This window comes from Globicephala melas, chromosome 14, assembly GCF_963455315.2.
Source record: "Globicephala melas chromosome 14, mGloMel1.2, whole genome shotgun sequence".
In the NCBI taxonomy this organism is placed as follows: Eukaryota; Metazoa; Chordata; class Mammalia; order Artiodactyla; family Delphinidae; genus Globicephala; species Globicephala melas.
The window spans coordinates 43282411-43295381 of NC_083327.1; the positions used below are offsets into that span (position 1 = coordinate 43282411).

The window sequence follows — 12971 nt, forward strand, 5'->3', positions numbered from 1 at the left end:
ACTTTACTTTAGAATAGCTAAATATTATATTATCTAAGTTTCAAAGGAATTCAGAAGTAAGAAAAAGCTCAGGAATGATATAAGATTTGCTATATAGAATTGATACTCTCAAATGTATATTTTGTTAAATAGTAAAATATATTTCATTTTCTGTATCTTATTTTTTAAAATACCTTTTTTTTTTTTTGCAGTACGCGGGCCTCTCACTGTTGTGGCCTCTCCCGTTGTGGAGCACAGGCTCCGGACGCACAGGCTCCGGACGCACAGGCTCAGCGGCCATGGCTCACGGGCCCAGCCTCTCCGCGGCGTGTGGGATCTTCCCGGACCAACCGGGCACAAACCTGTGTCCCCTGCATTGGCAGGCGGACTCCCAACCACTGCGCCACCAGGGAAGCCCTAAAATACCTTTAATATGTATGTGCTGTTTGATTTTATCTTAGTACCCAAACTTTACTTTTCACCCTAATTTCCTTACCTTTTTTTTAATTTAAAAATTTAACCTATTATGTGTACTTTTAGAGAATCATTCAAATCCATTTTGGAATAAAAATAATACTAAAGTAAATATTCACATTATTCTTCACAAACTTATAATGAGCTTTTGGGGAGAAGTGTTCAAGTTCTACTTTAGTTTGCTGTGGTCCCACGACCAGCCTCACCTGGGAACTTACTAGAAATGCAAATTATTGGATCCCACCCCAGACCCATCAAACGAGAAACCGCAGGAATGGAGCCCAGCAATCTGGATTTTACTAAGTTCCCTGGGTAATTTAGATGCACAATAAAGTTTGAGAACCACTACTTCTTTAAACCATCAAATGGGTATGGAAAATAATTGTGCCTGTGCGAATAGTAAAATATAAAGCCAAAAGATTCGTGAAGGTGATTTCTGAATCAGTTAAAAGTATGGTTTTTGGTCAATGTTGTTCTCTATTTGGTAGTACTCATCAGATAGAGATTTTTCTTTCTCATCCTTCTGAAAGAGTTTTCTGTTTTAGAATTTGCTTTCATAACTAACTTTGAGAACTATAAGGCATATTTTATCTGAGACAGGTATACGAGACCACAGTGCCACTGGAAAGGGCAAGAAGATTAACTTACACTGTCATTTTGCCTTATCTCTTTTTGATATTCTTAAAAATCAAATGTCTGTGGATCATTTGGACAATGGAACTGAAGTATTCTCCATCTTTTTTATACTTATCATCATCAGAATGATAATATCCAGGATGAATCCAATGATTCTCAACCATGGATGCTTTCAAATCACAAGGGGGCTTTTAGAAAATGTCCTGGCCTCAGCTCCAACCCCAAAGATCCTGACTTGGTTGGCCTTATATGGGACCAGGGCCACTGGTACACTTTTAAGAGCTCCCTAGGTGATTCTCCTGCAAAGCTGGGGCTGAGAAGCCCTGTTTGCATCCTTCTTCAGTGTTGGCAGTGACCTAAAAACCAAATCTCTGATCTCAGCCCTTCTCTCCCAGTGGAAAGTGAAGCTACCTCTCTTCACATGAGCAGAGACAAGTCCAGTAACTAGGAAATCTTGAATAACTATCAATTGAAATGGCCTAAACACAAAGTCACTCTGTATCAAGCAAAGATAAAAATATACGCAAATAATTCAGGTTTCCAAACACTTTCTACCAGATAATTAAAGCCAAAGTACTGCTTCTTTGACTTGAAAATTTGGATAATTCGCTTCTCTCTCCACCTTGCTCTGGGGTGTAGACAAAGTCCACAGCAAAAGTAGTGGATTCTGGGGCTTCTCTGGTGGCGCAGTGGTTGAGAGTCCGCCTGCTGATGCAGGGGACATGGGTTCGTGCCCCGGTCCGGGAGGATCCCACATGCCGTGGAGCTGCTGGGCCCGTGGGCCATGGCCGCTGGGCCTGCGCGTCCGGAGCCTGTGCTCCGCAGCGGGAGAGGCCATGGCAGTGAGAGGCCCGCGTACCGCAAAAAAAAAAAAATTAAAATTAAAAAAAAAAAAAAAAAGTAGTGGATTCTGCTGCTTGCTTGACCTCAAGCAAGGGGAGGGGTGTAATCAATTCTCAATTTTACTCTGTGGGTGGAGTGTTGATACAACCAAATCCAAAAGCCTTCAGTCTTTTGTGGGATGAATTGTCACTTCTGAAAACATTAGATTTGAATCAGAATTCAGAAACAAAATGTTAATTTCTTCTCTCCATCCCCCTCAAAACTATTTATTTATTTATTTATTTATGCAACTTCTGGTGTTTTTGTGACAATACTCTCTTCCCACTATTTCCTCATGGATCTTTGTTTTTTGACCTTCTGATATGAAAACAGGCATTACAGCCATGTTTTTTGGCTCTTTTTTTTCTTTGATTTAGGGAAGTGGCAAGAATGTGTGGAACAATCACAGAAGTTAACGTTTCCTCTTATAAACAAATGGAAAGGGCAACTCACCAAAGTTTCTCACTGACTTCAGGGACCTTTTCTTTAAAGAGAATGAGAAGAAAATGTAGAAAATCTTTAACTGTATGATATCCACAAAGACCATGACATTAGGGAAGATCCAACATTTATTCTCAAAGTTTCAGCAAAATTGTTCCATTGTGTTTAGCAGCATGAAGATCTGAGATGGAATTTTAGTTCTATCCACAAACTAATTGTGTGATTTAGGGAAAATTACCTAACTTCCCTAAACCTTGTTTTGTCTTCAGTAAAATGATCTCATGGGATTCTTATGTAGATTAAATGAGAGAACATGTATAAAGCATTTGCACAGTACCTGGCAAGGAGTATAGAATCAACAAGTGTCAACTCATCATTATTATTACTCTGGGCAGATTCCCTGAAGGCTAGCTTTGGCTACATTTCTCAATTTCTTCTCTGTCTACATCAAACTGAGGTATTAAACAATTAAGAAACAGTGATTTGAGATGTTTCCACAGTAGATAAAGTTATTTAAAAAAATTTTTTTAAAGAAAAGAGGGAACTAGCACACTCAAAAGCCACAGGATAACTGGATAAGCAGGCTTTTATATTGCAGCATTCACTTTGGAGAAATAACCCATAAATACGAGGGTTATCAATCCAAATGGACCAGTAATTACAGAACATGAGGGCTGTGTCATCAAGAAAGTAAAGGAGCGTCTTTCATCCTAATTGCATCGGATTCTATAGTGACTGGATTGGACTGAAACACCTGCACGATGCTTACACCTCAGCAGACAGTACAGGGCAAGCCTCCGTAAGGCCGTGTTGCAGAAGCCTCCCAGAGCACTGTCAGAGGAGTCAGCCCCACTGATCTATTGGCCCCAAGCCTCTGGGCAAGCAAGCAGCAACCCCACTTCCTGTTACACTCCGGATTCCTCCCTTGGGCTTGCATTCCAAGCTGCCCTGACTCTCCCTCCCAGGGACTCCTCCAGGTCACAGCCTGAGGAATTCTACGGCTGCAAGTAGACACTCCGAGAAGACTGAGGATGGGAACTATTTTAACTCACAAACAAATCTAAAAGGGGGATGGGTCTCTGCACTCCCAGATGAAAGAGAGTCAGGCTTGTGAATCACTGAAAATAGCAGGAAATCAGACAAGAAGGGCCTTGTCCCAGAGTAATAGCCTCACTCAGAGATTAAAATAGGTCTGACCTTTGTCTATGGGACTGCGTTGTCTCAGTCACATTTAGCTGCTCCAGCTGAGGACTTCTGGAAATCTCCATCTGCGTGTTGCAAAACCGCATCTCTGGGTCAGGGGGTGGTCTCTCCCTCAACACAAAGGAGCCACTTATTCAGGGTGGCACTTAACTGGAGCTTGTGACTTGTAAGCCAAGAAAATGGAGTTCACTGAAATTCCAGTTGTCTTTTCTCCCTGCTCAAAGGAAGTTAGAAACAGAGAAATGTGACAGTGAAGGAAACTGAGGTTCACGAGCCAACCCTGAAGTTATGTGATGGTCACCCACACATTTGCTAGCCTCTGGAGGGGCCTAAAGGTCCCAGTCTTCTTGTAAGGCTTCTCTGCTTTAAAAGCGTATTTGGGGAGCCAACTGTTGCCATGTTTGGGGACATTGGGGTGCAGCTTTGTTGGGCAGGATCAACAGAACAGAAGGCAAGCTATTTATAGACAGGAGGCCCGGAGATCAGGAAATTAATCCTGTTTTCTACTGCTACCCCTGCCAATGAGACACAGCTTCAAACTCAGATTACTTCTCTGTGCCTCAGTTTCACTTTCTATAACTATAAGCTGGAGATAATAATACCCATTCCTCCCTGGTTTCTCAGTATATTGTGAAAAGAAATTATTGCATATGTGAGCCCTGGGGAGAAATGCCTTAATTCAAAGCATCATTATTGCTATTTCTTATCGCCCAATAGTCTCCAAAGTAATCATAGCTTTCTTTTTTGTTTGTTTTTGTTTTTGTTTTTGTTTTTTGCGGTACGCGGGCCTCTCATTGTTGTGGCCTCTCCCGTTGCGGAGCACAGGCTCCAGACGCGCAGGCTCAGCGGCCATGGCTCAAGGGCCCAGCCGCTCCGCGGCATGTGGGATCTTCCCGGACCGGGGCACGAACCCGTGTCCCCTGCATTGGCAGGCGGACTCTCAACCACTGCGCCACCAGGGAAGGCCCTCATAGCTTTCTTTTACTAATATCCCATGCCATCGCTGGCCTGGTAACCTAATTGTCAAAAGGTGGATATCCCATTGCAGGTTTTGAAGGTTTCTGTTCTTCCCAACTTTGCTTTTAATTCACATGACATCCAATTTGCTTACTTGATTTTGCCAAACGTCATTTTGCACAAGCAGCCTCCACTAAGATGCAACAGGAGCTGAAGTGACCATTCAGATCCTTAAACGTGATGTAGATGAGTTGGGGATGTAATCTCTCCATCTCAGAGGGTACCATCTAATTAGACAGGGGTGGCCATTTCCTTTTCTGATTTACTCTTCTGTTCCTCTCTTTGACCTGGAAAGAACAAGGTAATACCGCTTAACCATGTATTGTATTCAAACCACGCCAACCACCAAGCATTATTTCAAAACTTGCCTAGGCTGAGCTAGAGCATGTGGCCCATGCCATCAGACTCTAACTCCCCTAAAATAGCTCTCTGTTATTTTATATGAAGAGTGATGTGTAACAATCAAACTTGAAATTCTATTTTTTAATTATCTTTTATTGTGGTAAAATACCCATAATTATTTTTCACATGCAGTTTTCTGGGATTAAGGTGTATAATGTTGTCAGATTTTCTTTTTTTTTTTTTTACTGAGGTTAAAAACATGTAACGTTAGATGATTTATCATCTGAACCCTTTTTAAGCATACAGTTCAGTGGCATTAAGTACATTCATATTGTTGTGCAATCATCACCGCTCTCCATCTCCAGAACTTTTTTCATCTTCCCAAACTGAAACTTTGTACCCATTAAACAACAACTCTCCATTTCCCTCTCAGCCTAACCCTGGGTCACCACCATCCTACTTTCTGTCTCTATGAATTTGGCTACTCTATAAAGGTATCTTCTATAAATTAAGCTATACAATATTGACTGGCTCACTTCACTTAGCATAGTGTTCTCAAAGTCCAGCCAAGCCATAGCATGTGTCAGAATGTCCTTCCTTTTTAAGACTGAGTGATATTTCACTGTATGGATATATCACATTTTGTTTATCCATTCATCCATCAACAGACCTGGCGGCTTCTACATCTTGACTATTATGAATAGTGCTTCTATGAACATGGGGGTGCAAATACCTCCTCCTTGCTTTCAGTCCTCTTGGGTGTATGCCCAGCAGTGGAATTGTTGGATTATATATTAACTCTATTTTAATTTTTTTACATCTTTATTGGATTATAATTGCTTTACAATGTTGTGTTAGTTTCTGCTGTACAGCAAAATGAATCAGTTATACATATATCCCCTCCCTCTTGAGCCTCCCTGCCACCCTCCCCATCACACCTCTCTAGGTCATCACAAAGCACCGAGCTGATCTCCCTGTGCTACACAGCAGCTTCCCACTAGCTACATCTATTAATTCTTTTTAAAATTTTTTTAGGAACTGCCATACTGATGTCCATAGTGGCTGCACCATTTTACATTCTCACCAACGGTGCACAAAGGTTCCAATTTCTCCACATCTTCACCAACACCTGTTATTTTCTATTTTTTTTTAATAGCCATCCTAATGGGTACGCTGAAATTCTATTTTTGATAAGAGAGTAGGAGATGGAGGGGCCAAGATGAAACAGGTTACAGGGCGTTCTCATATATTTGTATGAGATTTCTATTGGACAGAGTGATGAGGACTAAAACAGAACGGCTAAGAGCCGTCTCAGAGGATTGCACTTCTTGGTTACCCTTGCTCTAACTGGAGAGGAAGTGTATAAAAATGCCTACAAAGGGCTTCCCTGGTGGCGCAGTGGTTGAGAGTCCGCCTGCCGATGCAGGGGACACGGGTTCGTGCCCCGGTCCGGGAAGATCCCACGTGCCGCGGAGCGGCTGGGCCCGTGAGCCATGGCCGCTGAACCTGCGCGTCCGGAGCCTGTGCTCCACAACGGGAGAGGCCACAACAGTGAGAGGCCCGCGTACCGCAAAAAAAAAATATTAAAAAGTCAGCAAGAGAAAACTGAGCCTGGGAAGAGAAGAATGTCAGAAAGAATTTAATGCAAAGTACTCCCTACTTGTACCACGCATCTGGCATACAAATGTTCCACATGACCTGAGATGCATTTTAGTGTCTCACCATTTTGCAGTTTCACCATAAAATTTCCAGATTATCGACAGAAGCAGATAAGTCACTGAAGGAAGAGTAGGAAGGGTTTTCTCAGGAACTGAGCAATAGAATGGGGAAAACATGTATGGCTAACCCCGGTCAAAGGTAGAAATGAAAAGAATGAGATGGGAAGTTAAGCCTCGAGAAACTCTCTTACTTCTGCTCTTCCCGCCAGCAGCCCATGACCATCACCAACAGAACAAAACATCAGTTCTTTGTTCTACTGCTCACTTCCCTTTCTAAATTGCTGATGTCCTTGTTCTGCTGCCCCCGGGGACCTGATACTGGCCTGCTACTTTCCAATGCCCGCAGCCCCCTTCTGAGGGATTTCACCCATCCTCCACTCTCTCTCCTCGTTAGGCATTCAAAAAATATGTATTGGATGCCTGCAAACCATGGAAGTCAAACTATAATTTTTAATTTTAATTTTTAATTTTTTTTTTTTCAAAAATTTTGTTCAAAGCAAAATTAGTATCCTCCACAGTGGTGAGCCCAGGACAGGGAAATGGGAACGGTCTGCCCCAGGTGCAAGCAAGTCATCATGGTCTGTAGAGAAATTTTAAACTTTTAAATAATATTAAGAATTTTTCAGTAATAAACTAAAAGAAATGACAAGCTCAAAGGCACACTGCTTTTTATTTTCCCTATGCTCTGCCAACTCTAAACAATGTCAATGATAAAATACTCCTCCCCCTTAAAGTATCTTTCGTTGGTCCAAGTTCTAAGCAATTGCTGTGGTTACTGCTGAGTTTTAATAATACGTATGTAATCTTCATATATATAAAAACATATTATTCTTAAATAAACATCGTATTCTGGAACCTCCATTTGTATACCCAGAGACTCAGCTGTCCACATTCACTTAGAGAGTAAGTTCAAAATGGTTTGGAATCCTTTGAGCTTACCTAGAGGGCAGTTAGCATCTCCAATTCCTAGGGTACTACAGCTTCAAGTGTTTAAAACAATAGATTCAAAACAAACAATGATTGTAAAGACAAAGAAGGCACACTTGAGTCACTTCAATACCGCCTCTGGAAGCAATGGAATAAATGGCAGTATAAAGTATTTTCCTTTTTCCCAAGAAATCATTAATGTATTATATTTTAATTTATATATATATAAAAATCTAAAATATTTTTATTCTGTAACATTTATTTTTAATTAATTTATTTGCATGATTATCTGTTACATTTAATAAAACTATATTGTCTATATTTCTTTTCTGGCTGTTATTACTCATTTCATTGCACAATTATTACTGAAATACATTTTTCATATAAGGGTATTGAAAATGATTGGCGCTGGGTGTCAAAAATACTAGATTCATGGCTGCTCTCACTACTTTTTTTTCTAATTAGTACATAATTCATTGGATTCAATTATCCAACAAATTGCCTGATATCTGCCAGGCACGGACTTAGCCATGGACATACAGAGACCAATAAAGGACACAACAAGCCTCAAGGTTGGTGTCTCTGGGATACGGCATATTGGAAATCCCAGTTTATGGCTAGAGTATGAAGCCGAACTGAACATACTAATGCAAGTCTAACTTACTGGAGAAGTTCTAGACAATACAAGACGAGACTGATCAGGTTGCTTATTTCATTCATTTTCCCATAAATGAGAGACCTGACGTATGACCAAAAGAAGGGGCCTAATATTATTTACACCTACTTAAAAGAATATTTATGAACTTTTTCTTATCCAGTTCTGTGACTATGTTTAAGAATCACCCACTATCATTATGCCTCCTTAGGCCATGTCAATAAGCACATGATAAACAAAGTAGACTTATGCACGTCAAACATAAATGGACCTAGTTCCCTTTAATTATTTTGAGTATTCCTATCAAAAGGAGCATCCTGCAACCTTCTATGAAGAACCGTACAGGTGGTCCAAGGGGTAACAGAATGAAATGGAGAAAAAATAAAAAAAGTTTAGGTTAAAAATCAGGTAAAAAATATACCTACAGCAAGTCCCATTATTCTGTGGAATAACCTCCCAGGGGAACCTGTAATGGCCCCATCATTCGTGTACGTCATTCTAAACAAGGATGGAAAAAATATTTGAAGATATTCTGTAAGGAAAGCAGCCTGTATTGGAAAAGGAAAAAGAAAATGACCTAATTTTCCATCTGTAATTTTCATGATTCTGCCTTGAATGGTCTCTTCACACATAATATCTGACAATTTGGATATAAGAGACTAAAAAACACAGAAATGATCTTTGGCCAACCCTTTAAGGCAAGAGTTTAAAAACTCTTAAATGGAAACATTCTTGACAATAAAAATCAGACTTAAAATTATGATAAGGCACGCATACTTATTTCATATACATTTACATACTTATTCAGCGTGTGTGGCTTATTTTAAGATCCAAATTCAAATGTGTTACAATGTGCTAGTCACTGCTGCACCATCTCTGTCACTGCAGCTGATGCTGTTACTGACACTTCCTGTTAAGAGTCAAATCCCATTTTTTAGGCTGAGACAGGAAATACCACTCAGCACTGGAATACATATGAAAATCAGGACACTTTCAAAGATGTAATGCAGGAAATCAACCCAAGAGAATATTCAAATAGTCACAATGTGCCTAACATTTTCTTCCTCTTTTAAATGTTGAAGCAAAGCTTCCTGTGACTCAAAAGCGACATCAATGGACTCTCAAAATGGCAAGTCCCACGTACGTATTATTCCTTCTCTTCACACTTAATTTTCCTGGCTTGAGGTGAGGTTTCTAGGGCTTTAAAGATGGCCTGTAGAGCACATCTATGTATTTACATTTAAAATTCCGTCTTCATGGAGTAGACAGAAAGTAAAACCGGCCATTAACATCAACAATTTGCTCCTTTGAGTTCCTACGGCATGTGGGGAAACTAAGACACCAAGAGATAAGAAACCTGTTTGCAGTTCTTGAGAGGATTACAAGTTAGATGGGGAGAGGCGATGTAATCTAATAACATAAATAATAATACAATGTTACCTGTGTTTCCTTACCTGTAAAATGTAGGTAACAGTGCTTACCTGGTGGTAAGGGATTAGAAGGAATGATTATGGCAAAGCACTCAGCACAGAGTTTGGCACCCATAAATGCTGTATCACAGGTTATTGACCTTACAGGAGAATTGTCAGATAAGCAAATTTTTAAAATAAAGGTGAGTTAGGGAGAAGCAGAGGTCAGGGAGAAGTGAGGCTGTCTGTGGCAACTCAGGAATGTTTCTTGGACAAAGCAGGACTTAAACTGGGCTTTGAAAAATGAAGAAGACCAAACAAAAGGCAAAAAAAGTCCCCATTCACTTCCGAAAATGGCAATTGGCAGGACTACCGGAGGTGATGACACATTCTTTCAAACTCCCTTCTTGAGTGAACCTATGGCTCTATTTCCTGGATCTTTTAAACCTGTTTTTCCAGGTAAGTACAAACAACTGAGCATTAGTTTATTTACAATTTAGTCCTCATTCAGTTTTGTTCCATTTCGAACTCCTCTGTAGCACAACCTAAGCGCATTCACCAGCCAGTGTTTCCTGAAAGACATCTAGGAGACAATACCAGAAGACGCTTGGAGAACAGTAGGGAATGGGGTTTCAGAGTGGACTTTCGCTACCTTTTCAACGGAAGTCAAAGCAAACCAGGTGATTCCTTTCTAGTCGGTATGGACCAGTGAGAGCCCCACACCCTCTGAGTCAGTGGGAAATGGTTTCTTAACTCACTTTTGGGAAATGCTGCCAGTGATTCAGCACTACAGGCTGGCTCCCTGGGATATCATAAGGCATATTTCCCTCACAGCCTCTCCACCCCCTCCGTGAGAGGCAAGTTTCCCAGGGTCCAGTGTTACCCGTAAGCACTGCTGCTACAATAGGAAAGCGTGTCAGAGGGTCAAGGGCAGTCTTTCCTTTACGAACATGATTGAGACTCTAGAAGGTTCTTTGAGTAGATACTGCATAATTTATCATCCAAACTGGGAACTTTCTGAGAATAAAATGTGGCACGACTACTAACTGTACTGTAACAGCAGATGTAAAAGGGAAACGTCCCAGGAAAATCGTTTGTACGATCACCCTATCTCAGGGTCTTGAGTCCTTGCATGCTAGAGATACTGCATTGATTGTCTTTGCCCTAGAAGCCTCAGATTAGTAGGGAAAATAAGCACATACACGGGCGTTTATAAAGCATTGTACAAGTCAGGGAACCAGGAAACTTCCTGAGGCGGCTTTTAAGAGTGAGAGAAGACTTCCGGGGAGAGGGGCTGAACTACCTCCATCTTCATCAGACAGTGAGGATAGGACCCAAATTCCAGGCTGAAATGTCATTGAAAAACAAAAATATCTAATATTTATCAACCTCTTACTGTGTATTAGCCCCCTTATAAAATACTCATTTAACCCAGACTGCTAGTACCTCCATTTTACCTCCAAGGAGAAACAGTTTTAAAACGTTGAAAGAATCATGGGCTTCCCTGGTGGCGCAGTGGTTGAGAGTCCGCCTGCCGATGCAGGGGACACGGGTCCGTGCCCCGGTCCAGGAGGATCCCACGTGCCGCGGAGCGGCTGGGCCCGTGAGCCATGGCCGCTGAGCCTGTGCGTCAGGAGCCTGTGCTCCGCAACGGGAGAGGCCACAGCTGTGAAAGGCTCGCGTACCGCAAAAAAAAAAAAAAAGAAAGAAAGAATCTATGTCCCTTCCCTTGAATCTTGCTACGATCAATAGAGTACAGTGGAAGTGACACTATGTGACTTCTAAGGCCAAGCAGCTTCCACCTGGATTGCTGAAACAAACATGTTGGATCCCTGAGCTGCCAGTAAAATGTCCAGCTACCAGCAGAAACCATTCTTCAGCCATCAGCCCAGGCACCAGTCATGTGAGGAGTCATCTTAGAAATGGATCCTCCAGACCCAGCGTACAACTGTCCCCACTGGCCCTTTCCTGAATCTGGATCCACAAAAGCTGGCTTTAAAATGGTTATTGTTTTATATCACTAAGTTTTGGGTGGTTAGTTTCATAGCAATAGTAACTGGGTCAAAAAAACAAAACAAAACACAAGCTTAATCAGGCAATGAAAGAGGATTCAATTCCAGAAAGCTTGGTATCAAAAAGCACTCTTTTAATGACTTTTGTATCCATACAAACACCTGTGGTAGCTGACATAGGAAGTTCAGAAAAGAAAGTGATTAGAGATGGATTTGGAGAGAAAACAAGAATCTATCAAGTTATAGATTTCCTTATAAACCACGTTAATGAGTCTGGAGCAATAGGGAAGCCATTGAGAAATTTTAAAGTAGTAGAATATTGTACTCAGCTTTGTGTTTTAAAAGGATCACTCTGATGTTTATGTGGAAGATCTTCAAGGGAACCAGATCTGTGGCATTTAGGAGCCTGTTAAAGCAATTCAAGCAAGAAATAAGCCAACAGCAGTGGCAGAACAGATGAGGGGGAAGGGGGATAAAATGAAGAAACAGTAGCTAGACTGAGGACAATTGTTGAACGTTATTCTCTAATTCCACAAAATATTCTATAATCATTCTACTACCAAACCTGGAGGTGGAGAGAAACTGAAAGACAGGTAAAATGATTAGGAAATACTTCTAGAGATGCACTGTACTGAATGATCAGGGCCACAATTGCCCCATAAACTGAAAAGTATAGATGCTTTCATTTTCCTTCCCTCCCCTTGCAGATGGTGGAGGAGGAACAAAGCATGATGGGAAGGTTAGTTATAGACAATCACTTTGAGAAAATGTAACTATATTGTCAATAATGAGAGCCAGGTTCCTCACTGTCAAAGGAAGTGAAAGAAAAGAGAAAGCTAGAAATAACCCTGAGATTATGAACTGGAATTGGAAATATTAGAGTGAACTTGTAGTTTTAGATAATAGATGATAAATATAGATTTGTGTATATAAATATATATACATACATATATATGTATCTGTATGTATATACATATAGAAGTTCAGCTCTGTTTTCCAAGAGAGTCTAGAAGCAATGACACTCCAGTAGCAATGAGCAGTCTGAGAGCAGATTTTGGTTTCCAATAACATTTTCCACTAAAAGGAACCAGGACTCCTTAGATAAACAACTGATTCCAGCACTTGGGTGGGGAAGATACAATATGGACTTGGATTATCTTTTTGTCATAGAACGTAAGGAAGTGTTCAAAGAATGATATAAAGATTGTCAAAAAGACTTGGGAGCAAGTTTACAAAGGTTCCAACTGGACAATTCTGGAAAACTGAGCATCAGAGT

At 40.9% G+C, this 12971-nt stretch overlaps 1 long non-coding RNA gene across 1 annotated transcript in view; it reads right to left on the reverse strand.

Moving 5' to 3' along the window:
• Positions 1-4733: 4733 nt before the first annotated feature.
• LOC132593398 (uncharacterized) overlaps positions 4734-12971 on the reverse strand; it is an 83396-nt gene continuing 75158 nt past the window's right edge. Inside the window, exon 4 of the long non-coding RNA XR_009558848.1 lies at positions 4734-4919. This is a non-coding gene — a long non-coding RNA (uncharacterized lncRNA). The remainder of the gene's footprint in view (positions 4920-12971) is intronic.